Source organism: Pieris napi, chromosome 5 (genome assembly GCF_905475465.1).
Source record: "Pieris napi chromosome 5, ilPieNapi1.2, whole genome shotgun sequence".
In the NCBI taxonomy this organism is placed as follows: Eukaryota; Metazoa; Arthropoda; class Insecta; order Lepidoptera; family Pieridae; genus Pieris; species Pieris napi.
Window position 1 is genome coordinate 2,682,640 of NC_062238.1, and position 17,327 is coordinate 2,699,966.

Genomic DNA, 17,327 nt, shown 5'->3' on the forward strand with positions numbered 1-17,327 from the left:
AAATAAAGACGTTTGAAGTGTTATGCAAAGCTCTAGAAAACTTAAAAGCCCTTGGCGACTTTAGTAAATTGAAGAATCTAGTTGTTTGTAAGTTTATGAAATTTCCTACAAGTTTGTCCGAGCCGTAAGTTTATAACAATCTTTGTTTATCAAAAGTTAAATTCCTTTTGGAAGTGCACAACAATTTGTATTTAAAAAAATGATTATTAAAATGTTATATTTTTTACTAAAATTTTTCTGTATCCTAAGACTTATTTATTGTTAACCATTATATATAATGACTAGGTCGTTAAAGTAATTTTCAAAGGATTAAACCAACCAAGTACCAACATTGGGAACACCGGTTAAAAAATATGACATGATAATAAAAGGTAATATTACAATTTTTACCAATTACTGATGATAAATATCATGTTTGGTAGTTTTTATCCCTTAATATTTTTGTTTGAATATGTATTTTGGGACGCAACCTATTTTTAGTTCGTAATTTTGTCACAAGAGGTCCTTTTATTACTTCTATTTCTTTTCCAAAATATGTTGTACTTGGTTAGTTTCAGAACGAATTGTATATTTACTAAATATGTCTTTTATCACAACATCCACGTACATTCTAACAATTTCGGCACATTTTCATTACGCATACTTGATGGAGTTAGATATTCTATCGATTCTATTATTCATATTTTTTTTATAGTAAGTATAGCGTATCAATTACGAAAAGCAACGGGAAACGTTTAATGTTTAATAAATATGCTGTATCAAACAATATTTACGATAACAATAAATACATTATAAAAAGGTTTCTCCTCGTTAGATAGATTCCCACATTAAAAAGACGGCGTATGTTCAAAGACAGTGAGTTATGATCGGTTTCACAATTTCATAAATTATAAATACTCCTTATAAATCATCTTGTGTAGATAAGGGAGATTAAATACCAGTTGGCAGCGCCATCTTCACGCCATTAAGAGAATTATTCGTCTTAAGCACGCATCACTGGGCAAATCTAAATAGCATTTGAGAAGACCCTTATAATCCTCATTCAATGGAAGCTAAACTGGACATAATCGGGGGTCTTCCTTTCATAGACCGCAAGGGTCATGTCAACCCTTTTTTATATGGTTTATATGTATTTGGAGACGACGGCAGCTTATGTTCTTCACTATGTCTAAGGTATAACAGTTATTAGTCGAGCATAAAAGGAGTTTATTACATTCACCAAAATGGTACCTACTAAATATAATGAGGTTTTACTATACGAATATTTGGAATAAAAATTGCTTGCCAGAGTTAAGTTCGGTGGAGGTTGTTAGAGGGATGTTTAAATGACTATGTTCTTCCTACTTAGTTCGAAGGTAAGCTAAGCTAAGCTAATCTGTCTATCTTTAATGGTTCAGAATAAGAGATTATTACTAACATAAATTAAAAAACTAGTGCTTGAAAAATTTATTAGTAATTATTAACATTCCTGGGAACGGGAATGTTATCTTATAATTTAGAAAAACTAAGGAGTTTATTTACTTCAATCAAAACTGACATTGTAGAATTTATTATATAGAAGCAGAAGTTAAGTTAATTGTTAACATTTATAATGAATCATCGTTTATACTTAACTGAAAAATATATGTCAATTAACTTAGCTATCATAACTCCAGGTTAATTATTATATACTAAGAAAGTGGCAATAACTCCCCTATGTAACCCAATACGGTTTTCACATACAGTAGACACTTATCGCTAAATCATTTCTGAATATCACCCTTCTGAAATCTTATCCTTAGTCCGCAGTCTCAACGCGCAACTAACCCTAAAAACTAGTAGAAACTCCTATATTTAAATTTCTTCCTAAAGCTTTGAAGGTATTCAGAAACTGTCTCATGATTATGTGGCGCTTACAAGGGTCTGCCGTATCTCATTTGTATCGATTACGAAACGACTCATGTTTTATTTATGTCCTGTATTGTCGTTACTCACAAGCCACCAACATCAGTTTAACCCCATTCCATATGGATTCTCAATTTACAGGAATACAGTGTAGCAGTAGATATTGTAAGTGCGCGATCTCTATATTCATTATTCTATGTTGTGGTTAGCTTTAACTAGAGGTCTTAATAGCTCGGGTACGAATACCAGTAGGTAGCGAAGAATATAAAAACGCTAATGTGAGTTTATATAAAACATTTATGGTAAACTTAGGACGTTATGTAGTTGGCACTGTTTATTCACTTTAGTGATTTCGTTTAGCATGTTAAACTGTTAATACGTTAAGGGGGTGAAATGGAGAAACAAAAGAAGAAACATTAACATTAACATGATGAGTTATGATTGTTCAATCACAATTGTACGTGCAGTTTTAGGTATTTTAAGTATTTATTTATATTAACACGCATGCTTAAAACAAAGAAAATATGACGTTACAAATTTCACATATATGAAATGAAATAAATTAGAACATAAAAATTATTAGCAAGATAAAAAAACACAGACACCGATCATATTGACAGTTATGGATTTGACAATGCACTAGTTCACCTCAACATAAAAATATTTACCCTACTTACGCGGTTAAGAAGTAAAAAAAATCAACATTTAATATATTAAAATTAATTATACGAATTATAGAATACTTAATTATATTTTTTAATCAAAGCAGACTTGTGGCCCTACACTCTTGTTCTGGGCCTCTGATTTCAAGATATTTTTTTACTTGTATATATACAAGTAGTTTTATGCGCCTGACACGCCACTTTTGGGTTTAAGGCATGTCGGTTACCTCATGATGTTTTCCCTCGCCTTACTCACCTTGCACACATAGAAAGAGGATTCCATTGATGTACCTTTATTTGAATTCTCGACCTCAGGGTTGTAACGTACGCTTATGCCACTAGGACAACACTGCTCTCTGAAAGACCAGATCAATCTGAATACCAAGAACCTAACCATTAGTCAACAATTCAGAAATTAGTCGTAAAATTCATGGATCTAACATTGTTGAAATCTTAACTGCCTTAGTTTTAGCACAAATCATATTAATGATACTCAATTTAATTTTGAGCTTGAAGATATTAATATCACAAAACTTTGCAGGTAATCAGCTGTTAGTGAGCTTAGTACATCGCCTAGAAAGTAATTATAAACTATTTGGCTTTAACCTATTACTCAGAATCTCTTGACTATGAGGTCGTTAACAACGATTAGTATTGGGTTGTGGAACTAACTAATCACAACTCAGTCTGGGGTTACGTTAAGCAATTTCAACAACTATGTAAAACTTAATGATTTCCCCTACAACTCCGCTAACGTCTAACTTTACCGCTATCGACTTTGTATATAATCATAATGAGTGACATAAAAAGCTAGCTGGATATTTTTTCATACATTATTTTGATTTTCTGTCAATGGTCCGTTCAAAAGTACGGTATAAATATACTCATTTGCTAATGAAACTACTAAGTCTTAATTCTACAAAATTATGACCAATTTTGACGCAAAAAACACCTTTATGGATTAGATATTCGAGCTAGAAATGCATGTGATCCTCTGCTCCTGAAAGTTGAAAAGCGTGATGCAACCAATAAAACCACCTTGTGGTTCCACTCACAATACTACCGAAATATTAGAAAAATATTATAAAAATAATTTCTATAATAATAGAGTTTAAGTACGTAATATATTTGTTTAAACATTTAATTAGCTTTTTATAAAAACAAATGAACCAAATATCGGCGTTTTTATTTTACCTCGTCTAAGATTACGAAGACTTGATATAAAGATTGTGTTTTGGCTTCCATTTTGTTTACAACTAAATAAAATAATTATGCATAATAACAAATACAAAGAGTTATATTTGCATTATAAATGAATATAATATTTTCAAAGTGCGATGCACAAGTTTCAATGGTGCCAAGTAGCATTGCCAGAATGCTAGGTAATTTAGTTCCATTTGCAAGAATTCAGTTCAAGAAGACAATTAACTTCTATTCTTAAGTACCTCACTTCACAGTTAAATACGTCTGTTTAAAACTTTTTTGTGTTTTATAGTATTATGTGTTTAATTATTTGTTTTTTTTCAGATTGCCTTGTCTAACTGGTAAGTACCATTAAGGCATTTTAAAATATAAAACGAATCTCAATAAGTATTTTAAGGAGAAAACATTTCTCGAGAAGATTTTTTCCTTCAGGAATTTTGTCCTTTGAAATATTTGTAATATGATTTTTAAAACAAATTGGTGCCTTTTGTCCCGACCGGACTGTTGATTGATAAAACTATTAAACCCTTGACCGACTGTTACTTGAGAGGTCTGGTTTGGTCTGGTTAAAAAAATGTGTCCAATTTGCCATAGCTGATGATCAATGAAATAACGCTGAATTCATTTAACAAACAATTTTTATATAGAGCCTGGCGTTGTGAGAAATTTTCTTTATGAATTTGTTTAATTAGTGCCTAGAGTGTGTAGCTTTCTGTATAATTCATTCAAAAATCGAAATCATACTCTTATCAAGACAAAGCCGTTATCATACGATCATATTTCGGTTTATCCCTACAACCTTGTACGCCGTCACGATTTATTATTAAGATAGGAGATTTCAGCTCACATACTGTGATACGTGGTTTTTATAACCTCATGTTTTATACGATAGCCAGTTGTTGGTTTTTGTAAGCAAAAAATATAGCTTAACACCGTGGTTTTCCGAGACACTAATATGTTTAAATAAAATATTAAAATTAAGAGGATTATCATGGAGAAGATTGTAGATTGTATTTGATCCCAGATTATAGATAAGTGATTCTAAACTTAAGTAGTTAACTAGAACTAACTTAGCTTAATTAAATCAAATCGTTTATTTGCAGAGAAAGTGGTACATTCAGATTTATTAATTATAAAAAAAACCGTAGGTTCGATCCCCGGCTGTGCACAAATGGATTTTCTTTCTATGTGTGCATTTGACATTTGCTCGAACGGTGAAGGAAAACATCGTGAGGAAACCAACATGTCTTAGACGCAAAAAGTCGACGGCGTGTGCCAGGCACTGGAGGCTGATCACCTACTTGCCTATTAGATTTTAAAAAATGATCATGAAACAGATTCAAAAAATCTGATGCCAAGACTTAAAGAGGTTGTAGCGCCACTGATTTATGCAAATGTCATAATAATAATAGAACAGTTAAGATATTTATAATTGTTGTTTTGACAACGTATGATCAAATACTCTCCCACATTTGAGAGGCACATTGGCTTTAAATTTAATAACCTTTCCCTCGAAAGCACTACCCGGCAGATATATGTAACTTCTGGGAACGCGATTTAATATTTTGATAGCTATTATTAATAAGTAAAATAAATGCATACACTTTGCAAGCCGAAATATATTTCAACGTTACGCCGATATATTTTAGATCATTGGTATAATGCGACAAAATTTGCATTGAACTTGCCTTGAGCGATTGTAATGGATAAATATTAGTAATATAACATAGCTGCGTTATAGGACACGTGTCTGTGTGATTATAGAACTGATGTTAAGTGATACCGCCACGTCGCTCTTGGACACTCTCATTGCCAGAGGGCTCGCGAGTGCGTTGCCGGCCTTTTGAGAATTGGTACGCTCTTTTATTGAAGGACCCTAAGTCGAATTGGTGCGGAAATACTTCAGTGGGCTGCTGGTTCCACATAGTGGGTATCATACTAGATCTTTTGTATAAAAATTATTCTGAATAAAATTCCTTCTTGCTTACCATAGCACACGATAAATGTGTTCTATATGTATTTATTCAAAAACAAAGCTAACTTAATGTGTAGTATTAGAGAGACAAGAAATAAATAAAAACATCTAAGATATATGAAATAAGGTGGAACGGAATATTCGAACACAGATAATTTATTTACACCGAAGCTGGATCGAACAGTGGAGACAGCAGGAAATTAGGCTCTTCCTGTCTTGAAGCTAAATCGGAAATCGATACTAGTAACTAGCTCATACAGAATTGTAATTTGTTGTCTATGTATTTGTTATCTACCTAAAAATAATCAAGGGAAAATAAACTTTATTAGTACGTTTACAAGACTATATGATTGATTGGCATAAACTATACCATCGCAAAATCAGAATCTTATACGTTTGGCTGGAGTGTTTTTAGTACTAAAAAAATAGGAGAAAAAAATAATATAAATATTCAATAACAAGTTTTACAGGACTTCATTGTTATTCATATATATTAATTCGTACATGCATACGTAACATATTTAATGAAACGCATTTGTTATATAAATACATTTGAAAATAGTTTATACTGAGATCTTGTTATTAATTCCCGGTAAGGTAAACATCGTGAGGAACATGATTAGACTCTATTCTGAACGGTACACTCGCTGAATTCGCAAGAGTTGCTTGCTTGTTGTGATCTAATATATAAAATTCTTGGGTCACATGTTCGTTCCCATACTCCTCCGAAACAGCTCGACCGATTCCTATGATTTTTTAATACATATTCAGTAAGTCTACGAATCGGACAACATCTATTTTTCATCCCCCTAAATGTCAAGGTTGGTCACATCCCTAAATTTTTACCCCTCTACGATCAACCCCTATTTTTTATTATGGTAAATAGTTATTTTTATTTAACTAAAAAAAATGTTTCTTAGAAATAACGGAAAAACTACGTTTGCCGGGTCAGCTAGTTAGTTATATGATCTAGGTATATATATATTTTTTTAATTGTAGGATAATCGGTGTAGGTATTATTGTATCGTTCTGTCGCATTAGTAGTAACTTTTAAAATAGAATAATGATGTAGAAATAAATCAATAAATTGCTCTATCCGTTTGATAGCTTCATCGAAATATTTCGCTTAATGGCTAACTTGATTAGCTGATGAGTGCGATGCTGTCCAGAAGGAAGTGCGCTTTATACTTTGTTTTTCTTCAAGTAATTAAAATCTAATGACGATTACTATAGATAGTAAACACACGACTTCGCGTACCAATTCAAGAAAAGAGCCGGCAACACACTCGCGACCCCTCTGGTATTGAGAGTGTCCATGGGTGAGCACGTTTCCTCCTGTTCTAGAAATAAAATAAAGCATATAATATATGAATTTGAAACAATTGAATGTCAATTTCATAGTGTACCGTGCGCCTTATATTGCAATTTTCCCACATGTAACTCGTTCAGTTTTCAATTTGCCATGTCTCCCACAGGGCGTATCACTGAGGTCTATCCGGGACAAACCTTTGCTGACATTGCAACTGCATTGACGAATATTTCTAACAAAGCTTTTTCCCTTTTCATGTCCGCACAGGTTCGTTATATGTTTTTGGACACGAATTTATATTATTGCGAACATTTGAGTTAGCGCAATTTTGCCGAGTTTTAGTGTATAGTAAAAATACACAAATTGAAATGTCTTTAAAAAGTTTTATAATAAAAAATGTAAACAAACCAATTGTTGTATGGTTTTTTTTAAGTAATAGGAGGCAAAGGGGCAGGAGGCTCACTTGATGTTAAGTGATACCGCCACCCATGGACAATCACACTGCCAGAAGTGCGTTGCTGGCCTTTCAAGAATTGGTACGCTCTTTTCTTAAAGGACCCTAAGTCGAATTGGTTCGGAAATACTTCAGCTGGTTCCACATAGTGGTGGTGCGCTACTACTAATTAATAAATCTTTAACCTATATAGTTCCTGTGGCGTACACTACGTTAAATTTAATATTTGAGATTATTGTTGTGCACAAATGAATTATAATTTTGTTTAATCTTTTAATTTTAAAAAGTAGTACGTAAATGGTTTGTTTTTTTTTTAATATTATGGCAATAGTTTTAACTTTATGCCAGTTTCAAGTAAAAAATGGTTTGCTTTTTCAGATCGGGTTGTCTGAAAAGATCGCTTATAAGCGATAAGTCCAAGATGTCCTCGGCCATTTTTATTTATTACTGAATTGTCTGTTTACTGTTTTCTTATGTGAAAACAAGTGTAAATTAAATAAATACTCTATTGTTACATTATTATATTTTTAATACACAATGCAAAGGACGTAAATCGAATAAATAGTTTCCATCAATGTATTGAATACTATTGTATACTCTGCTTTAAGAAATACGGCGTCCATACAAATGGCGGAAGAATAAATAAACAATAATTAAAATTAATGTATATCTAAACCTATTATTTTAGGACGGAAGGTCACATTTGGGTTCAAAAGACTTTGGAACCTCGAGTGATCTTGTTACGAGAATAATATAATTTTATATTATTTTAGTGCCCTGAGTCAAAAATCTTTGTATCCATCATTCGTTATGCCAATTTCGTTAGAATAATATTTAATATTCTAAGAAATTCTGAGAGTATTTTTGATGTTCAAAGGCTTTCTTCTAAGGACTAATGTATGAGTCTGATGTTTAATTGAATTAAAGTAACGTAATTTATTCTGTAAAACTTACTATAGTGTGAGTTGCACATTGGAATGAAAGTTAGAGTGCTTCTAACAAAATGTCAATTGTTCTTTGTTCATTTACCTTCGGGGTTTAGAAAAATTGGGCGTTACAAAAACTTATTACTTTATTACTATTATGCCAACGCTCGGCATACTGAAAGAGAAACAAATACAAGTTTTAATATGACGACCTTGTTAGCAAACATACCAATTACAAAGGGAAAACACATCGATTTAAAAATTGTTAACTAATGGAACATTGATAGAATTATTTATTTATTAACACTTTGTCGCATTTTTTTTATTGGTAAATATACATTCTGATAACACAAATTAAGGAGGCAACGGCCTTAGCGCTTACAAGTGATCTCTTCCAGGTAACCGTAGTAAAGACAAATTAAGGGTAAAGTGCAAAATATAGACAAAAAAATTTAAAATACAGATAACAATGAAGTTACGAAGCCAACATTTTAAATAACAATAAGAATAAAAGCATGGTAACAATTACAAAGGCCCGTAAAAGCGCTTAAGAGATGTTGGGCATTATTTTTTATCTTTTTAAACCATGTTTGGTGACCAGCCATGTCTATCAACTTCAAAACGTGCTTCACCCAGATCAAATCGCATTAAACGCTTTTAGCAAAAAACCCACAAAAATAACATCATTAAATTACGCAAATTTTACTTTTAGATGTGCTATTTTAACCTTTGTACTATTAATAGAATAAATTGTGTTCATAAATCAACATAGTTACAATAATTATTAGATTTATTGCATTTATTACTCCCTAGGGTTTACTATCAACAAATTCTATGGCGCAAAAGTTTTAACACAACAAGATATTTTCTCTAATAAAATGTAAAGAACTCGAAACGGATTGCTTCCAATATTATGAAAACCTTATAAAAACCTTATATAAAGAAAACTTCTGAAATTAGATATCGACTAAACACGAACAAAGGCTTCAGTTTATATGTTCAAAAATATAATTATAGCCTTCCATTAGAATATTTATTAACTTAAAATGAGAAGCTTATAAAATATAAAACAAAAATAACCTTTACTCGAGTATACTATAATTTATGTAATTATTATATTTAACACTAGTACACAATCTTCGAAGGAGTAGAGGCATCCAAATTCTTCCACTTGTCGCTCGTCTTTGCTATTATTTTCATATTTCTCCGCTTTTTTCTCTCTCTATTTCATCTTCACAGTTTTCTGGTGGGCGTCCTCGTTTTCATTTTCGTTTTCTGCCAACTTGACCATTCCAAGTAAGAACCTTTTTGACTAAGAAATATAATTTGCACGGTCTTATATAATAATGAAATACAATTCCCCTTACTGATACTGTATCAATATACAATTAAACTCTTTTGACTTAATTACTCCCTCTTCTTCGTCAAATTGTATTCATGTTGGAATAAGAAGAGTTTAGACAAGATTTTAGACAAATTTGACTTACTATAGGTCAAATTTGTCAAATTTATTTTTTAAGGGGAATGACTTACTCAAGATAGAAGAGATACGTAAGTGATGCTCTACTAGAGAGAGACTCTTGAGTCGATTCTCTACCCTTGTGAGTTTGTACCCTGCGAACCAATTTGGCTGTGAATGGGGGCTTAGAATGTGAATCAATATACCTATTCAATACCTATAATATATATTTATAATAAAGGTGATTGATACTATATCAATATACAATTAAACTCTTTTAACTTAAGTACTCCCTCGTCTCCTTCAAATTGTATTCATGTTGGAATAAAAAGTGCTTTAGAAGAGTTTAGACAAGATTTTAGACAAATTTGACCTACTACTATAGGTCAAATTTGTCAAATTTATTTTTTATAACAGGAATGACTGACTCAAGATAGAAGAGATACGTAAGTGATACTCTACTAGAGAGAGACTTCTCAATCCTTGTGAGTTTGTTTCCTGTAAACCAATTTGACTGTGAATGTAGGCTTAGAATGTGAATCAAATACATATGAATACCTATATTATATATATATTTATAATGCTAAAGGTGGATACAAATTTTACACATGAATAAAAGTTGCTGATAACCATTGAATTAATATTGAATTTGTGGGTGGACTTTAATTAAAGTGTTGAGAGGTGATACATGTTTAATTCAAATTAATGAAATAATCATTCGTATAGCAAAATTTTGCGAAACCTTTCCACTACGAACTAGCAGAATATTTGTTTTATTTTATATTAAATACATGAACATATTCAAATTTTGTTGATGAGTTCCGGATTATGATCGCAACATTTTCCGAAAGGTTAAAATAGTTTAACTTAAGGATTTAATAAGTTCAAATTTAAAATTGTATTTTGTTTTCAATGTATTTTGTTAGGTTGATGTTTTAAAGTAAATAAAAAGGGTCCTTCAAGAAAAGAGCGTACCAATTCCTAAAAGGCCGGCAACGCACTCGCGAGCCCTCTGGCATTGAGAGTGTCCATGGGCGGCGGTATCACTTAACATCAGGTGAGCCTCTTGCCCGTTTGCCCCCTGTTCTATATAAAAAAATCTTTGTTTGCTTTACAAATATTCGTATTCTTTCGCCATCGAAATCTCTTGCTTCGTCCAACTTCGAACACATTTCAAAGTCCTTAACTCCATCCCACCAACACAGCCTCGGTCTACTGGGTCTTCTACCACCAGTTTGTTAGCTCATTAACCTTGGGGTTCTGTCCATTGCACATGCCCTAACTACTTGACCCTAAGGAATTTTATGAATTGGATATTACCCGTGAATAAATAAATACTAATAATTATACGTACGGCAAATGTTAACAAAATATGCGTCAATTTGTAAACCAGTCTAATACTTCCCCTGTCGATAAAGCAGGGATATGGAGGTCGTTGGAGTCGGCTCGTTTAATCGAATCAAGTGCTGACGGGGCACTTTCGAACGATTGACGTAACTTGGGTCAGTAATAGATGGTGTGGTTAATAATGTATGGGCTGCTATCTATATTGTTAATCCTTCGTTTTGTTTGTATTTAGGAGTTTAGCTTTAGGAGTTTACATAGCTTTATGAGTGAACTTTACACATATACACTAAGAAATTATATACGGAGTTATTAAAGTTTAAATTGTAGTAAATTCAAATTCAAAATCGTTTATTTATTTAGGTTACACAATGTACACTTATGAACGTCAAAAAAGTAATTTTACATTTACTGCCAAATCAAGGGCGTAGAACGAAGAGAAGAACTGGCAATAAACTCTCCGCCACGCGTTTTAATCGGCAAGTTTTTTGTTTTAAAATGTTTGTAAGCTGCAACCATTATACCACGTTCCACGCGACATCTTTAAGTAATTGATAGTTAATAATTAATAAAAATAATGGTTTTATAACTATAAATAATCTGTAGCAACACAGCTACAGTCATTACTCTGATTGGCGCTAACAAAGTTATTCCGACCGCTAAGTACAAATTCTCTACTTTAACCACTGGGGACTTAAGTCAGTGGTTAGAACGGTCGAAGATTCTACCTTAAGGTAATAAGCTGTGCACTACATCCTTGAAATTGTTAAATGTAGTAAATAGACACAGTAATAGACTTGAATTTCTGCGATTATTTTGATCCTTGCATTCAGTTTTAAATTAATTTAATCTTTAATACCTCTATACTAACGTTATTAAGATAATAAAGTCAAAAATCATTTATTCATATAGGTAACACAATGTACACTTATGAACGTCAAAAAGAAATATACATTAAATATTAATAATGAATATACCATACCCATTATCTACTGAATTAATTATTCCTGACTTCTATATTAATTTCAAAATATTTTAAAAACAAATGTTTGCTAGTCTTCTATAAAGCAATATACCCTTGGGCTGGTTTTCGCTTTGCAGTAGGGGAATATTTAGAAATCCCCTTGCAAGCTCAAAGCTTTTAACTGACGGAGCTTGGAAGCTTCACGACACCCATTGGCAGTTCCCAAAGCGTTGGCTTACCGCCAAACACCTTTTGTTTTTACAGGCATAGAGTTTAGAGATAGCTACGAATAAGGCACTGCAGAGTCTACCAGCCGATCGATAGAGTATTTAATTATTACATTCTTATTAGGAAACGGAATTCTTATTTTAAAAACACTTAATTGTGTACGTAATGATATAATATAAAACCATTAGAAAAAATTTTAAAGGAGATTTTATAAAATATCTTGTTGCATTTAGCAATCTATTTCAAGCAAATTCCGTCGACACTATTATTCCTAGAAGAATTGAAGTATTTGCAGTCTCTTTCCTCTTTTCTTAAAGAAATCTTAATATTTTTAATGTGAGCAAAACCAAAAAATACATGAAAAGGCTAAGAAACATAATAATTTATCTAACTTAATAAGTCTTTTTAATTTTTTTATTTAAGTAAACCTTATCATATATATATATTAAACATTTTGTACATCATAAGTTACAATCTATTATTATAATTTTACACGAGAATAACAACGCTATTTTTAAAATTGATCATTAAGACGCACTCACTATAAAGTAAAATATTGGTATTTCTATTTATAAAGTATTACGTGCCAGGCAATCGTATTTTATCCAGATTACGGGTGTATTGCGAATTTTTAAAATTCATGAAGAAATATTGCTGTATCGGATCAAATAAAAATAAATAGCAGCGTATATTGAATTCTTATCGACACTCGCATCATTACAGGGAGACGGGAGCCGAGTCGGAACCATCCAGTTCGAACCGCCTTGTACCGGATATTGCAGTGCATATGCCAGAGATTGCCATCTAGAACGCGTATTGTATCTACTGGCAGACTATGCTCGCCTGGTACTTGTTTATAAATTGTATAGAAAATTTTCTTGCTGAATTTGTGCTTTTATGCAGTTTGAGAATATATTTTGTAGTCCAATTTTGAATTTTGTTTGGATTATGTTTTAGGCAAAAAAATGCGACCGACTCTTTTGATTTCAACAAAAGTCCGATATGTGTATCACGCAACATCGTTGGTTATGTGTTTTTTTGTTTATTTTAACCATAGATACGCCATCAGCGGTATCCAGAAAAACCGAGGTGTAATTTGGCCACATAGAAAGAGTAATCAGATGGATTGTTTTCAGGATATTAACTGAAATGAAATCAAAATGATATTAACTAATTTAAACTTGTTTATAAATAAAATATTAACGTATTATATTACTTTTTTAGTGCATTTTTAGTTATCTATATTTTATAAAAGCGATTTATTGGAACTCCACGGTCACCGTTTTATAAATAAAATATAATTTGTAAGAATTTGTGTCCTCTTCGCCAATTAAAAATAATAATCTTATACATTTCATTTGACATATTATTTGAAATAATTTATTTGTCGTCTGTTAAAATATCTATTACTAAAGGGATTGTTTTCAAAGTTAGAGATAAAAGGTCATTCACAGACCCGTACTCCGCAATCAATTGGGAACATTGGAATTGAAAGGAATAGTCTGATAGCGCCCTAGATAGTGGCTTACCCTTACAAATAGAGGTATAAATCTCGGTAAAACATAGATAGCACTACACACTCTGAGAGGAATTGGTTATCCGAGTTTAATTAATTTAGTCAAATTTTGAATAATGAGAAAATGTTTTATGGAATTCTCTCAAGTGTACGCGGTATGACGCATGTGATATGTGTGTGTGTGTGTGTGTGTGTGTGTGTGATTCATACCTTTTTAGATCTTAAGCTTCTTAAAGTTATAAACATAACATCTTAACCAGTATACCAGATATATGTAATAATCTAGTCAATTTGGAAATACCTTTATTTATTTATTTATACTTCGGTTCAATAAAAATCAAAGAAACACAAATAACACAATACATAAAAATTATAAGGGATGTAACGGGCGGCCTTATAGCTAATAAGCGATCTCTTCCAGGCAACCTAAAAACTAAAAAAAAGAAACAACTACTACTTTACCTAACTGACATATTTAATTAATCTAGTAGTGTGAATTTGTTTACAATCTGATTTTGTTTTCACATATTTTTTTTTTAAGTTACCATAGTTGATACAAATGTCTCTCAGAAGCATGTATTTCAGAATGACACTCGTTTGTCAAAAACGTAATGTATTTTGACATTATGTAAGTCATAGTTCACGCTGAGTCTTGATTAGAATTTTACCTAAAGATTTGAAGTTTAATCTGAAAATATTGTTCACAGATCATTGATAATAATAAAATATTGTAATCTATGAAAAATATTTTCGAAATTATCGAGATATTAATCATAATTAACCCTATCGGTTTCATTACATTAAAACTGTGATTGAAATTAATTTTCCTCTAACTAATTTTAATAGTTTTCCCTGATAAAACGGAAAGTTAGTAATTGCGCCAAATTAAGAATTCTCTCTGAAAAATTAACTGATCAAAGTTTCACTCTACCGCTAAGTTCCTGACTTAAATAGTTATATTATGGCAACATCGTTTATACCAGACCTAGTTAAAGTTTTTTAATTAGCATCTTTTTATGGATAGAGTTTTTCATCGTTCACGTCTGTAGACAATAGATTATTATCTATGCATCCACAGATTCAAAAATAGAACCTCACATACGTAAAAGAAAAATGTTCTGTGGTATATTGTGTTTGACAAATAAAGGTAATAATGTCTTTTATTTGTCAAACATGAATTCATAAGAGTCACTAACCATTAATGTAAAGCACTCGAAATATGGACAGAATAATGTAATTTTTGTATTTATTTGACTTTGAAATATATATATATATATATATATTACAATATATAAATCCTTCACCCAACGGCCAACCCAATCCCTCTGTCTATTTATGAAAACAATAAAATTCCGTTGCGCAGTTTTATAAGATTTAAAAGCGCGCAGAAGGCGGGGAGAAATGTGTGTATTATAATATACAAAGATATGTAAGGCTTATTGTGTAAATCTATGTGTGGATAACATTAGTTCAGTCAACTCTTGTACAGGTCGAAGGATACATGGATGTCATGCTATTGTTAGGGTTGCCAGAATTATAAACATAAAACTTTAAAGCGAATTTTGTGCAAGTAAAACATACAAAAACTTTACTGAAGAAAAAAAAATCTCATAATTTTTATATTATTAATAATGTTTATAAACTCACATGTAAATAAATCAAGGAACTAGTTATGATTGTCCTTATTTGCCCTCTTTATGTGCAGAAGTTCCAGTTTAATTTACTGAAAAAAATTATGTGTTAACTTTTTTGTTATAATTAAATTAAAATGTGTTTAATAGTAAAATATGGTAAATGGCCAACCCTACCTTCAGGTCATACGAGAATAAATAAACAAAGTTGTGATTAGTTTGTCTGATGCGAGGTTTCATATTAATTTTTAAGCCGGTGTCTTGTTTAGTCCTTTATAAAATGTTTTCTAGAAGGATTGCTAGGGATTTAGCCGTAAGTCATAAACTACAAATGGGCCAAACATAGATATGAAACGTGATATATTTTAAGAACTGAATATTTCGAAATATTTTATTTCGCGTGTGTGTTTCGTTTGATTATAATTTGTCAAATGGAAAGACGACTTTGCCAATGAAAACAGATGCACATCGAAATTAATTGCGTCATGGATTTCTTTTGTTTTACGCTGCCTACACATTGCGTGATATTGAATATGGTAGAAGAGTGAATAAATTTCCTATAAAATACCTTCAAAATCTAAGAGCGTCCAATAAAAGTTCAAAACGAATAAACATTGACTAAATAAACACGTCTGGTATTCGCCAGTACTCGAACTTTTTAGCGATTTTGTAAAAATAACGCAGACTTAAATCTTAAGATGTCCCATCGAGTCGTAGTCTAGTACATATTTAATTTTATAATTAAAGGTCCAAAATTATTTTTTGTTTAGGTTTAATTGTATTTGTTCCTTTACTCGAACTTTTTTGTATTTCTGTCCTCTAAATACAATTATATTTTAATTATGTTAAATAGAGGGTCACACGGTTTTATAATTATAATAAATTGCTTTTAGAGACAAAGGGAATTGTGTGATATATATGCATAGATCTTGCGTCTTATTTATGCTTTTCAAAATAAATATTGAGGCACCAATTTTATAAAAGAGCTAATTATATTTCATCTTAAGTATAAGGTGACCTAATAAACAAACCGGAAACGAAAATCGACTATCGGAAGTTCGAACTTTAAAATCTATGTAATTTCCACTTTCAAGTTCAAGGGCGTATCCGACAATTTAAATCTTCGTTTAATTGGAGTTTCTCGTGTAGTTTGTCGCAACGTCCGCAATATGAAAATGAGTTTGAAAACGCCCGAAGAACCCACACCGCGATGCCAACAAACTTTGATGAGCCAACTTGATTTACATTCCTAGCTTTTGGGGTGTCTGCTTCAGTTATTTTTTACAATTTTCAAACTCTAATGCATTCCTTAAGAATCGATTACGAGAGCCCATAAAAAATATTAGATCGCTTTAAAGTGTTTATTGAGTTTATTTAAACTCAAACTTAAAATATCTTTATTCATGTAGGTAAACAAGTACACTTATGAATTGTCAGAAAGAAGTTAAATTAATTGTAAATTTACATTTACTTTCGTTATGAAGTTGTTGGAATAGTAAGATATAATGTTTGTTCTTCGTATGTCGTTAATCTAGTCTTGAACAGTATAACCTTCCAGCTCTATCAGAGAAGGTGAAAAGTAAATACTCATTATGCGTGTAAGAATAAGGAGCCGTTCAAGTATTACGGAAGCACTATATATATATATTATATATATAGTGCTTCTTTGGTTTTAGGGAGGTTCGTTGATTTTCTTCTTTGGTGATTACGTCAACAGTATTTTTTTTACACATTACCCACACATTGTCTATGCTTGAAAACGAAATGCATTT

At 31.5% G+C, this 17,327-nt stretch overlaps 1 protein-coding gene across 2 annotated transcripts in view; it reads left to right on the top strand.

Annotated features, from left to right (window-relative positions):
• The window catches only part of LOC125049407 (chaoptin), a 65,087-nt gene that overhangs the window by 21,919 nt on the left and 25,841 nt on the right, over positions 1 to 17,327 (top strand). The window contains exon 2 of one of the 2 annotated variants that reach the window (XM_047648666.1): positions 4,074 to 4,090. The exons of the other annotated variant lie outside the window; for it this stretch is intronic. The gene's annotated coding sequence lies outside the window, so the exon portion shown is untranslated. The remainder of the gene's footprint in view (positions 1 to 4,073; positions 4,091 to 17,327) is intronic. 2 annotated transcript variants of the gene reach the window in all.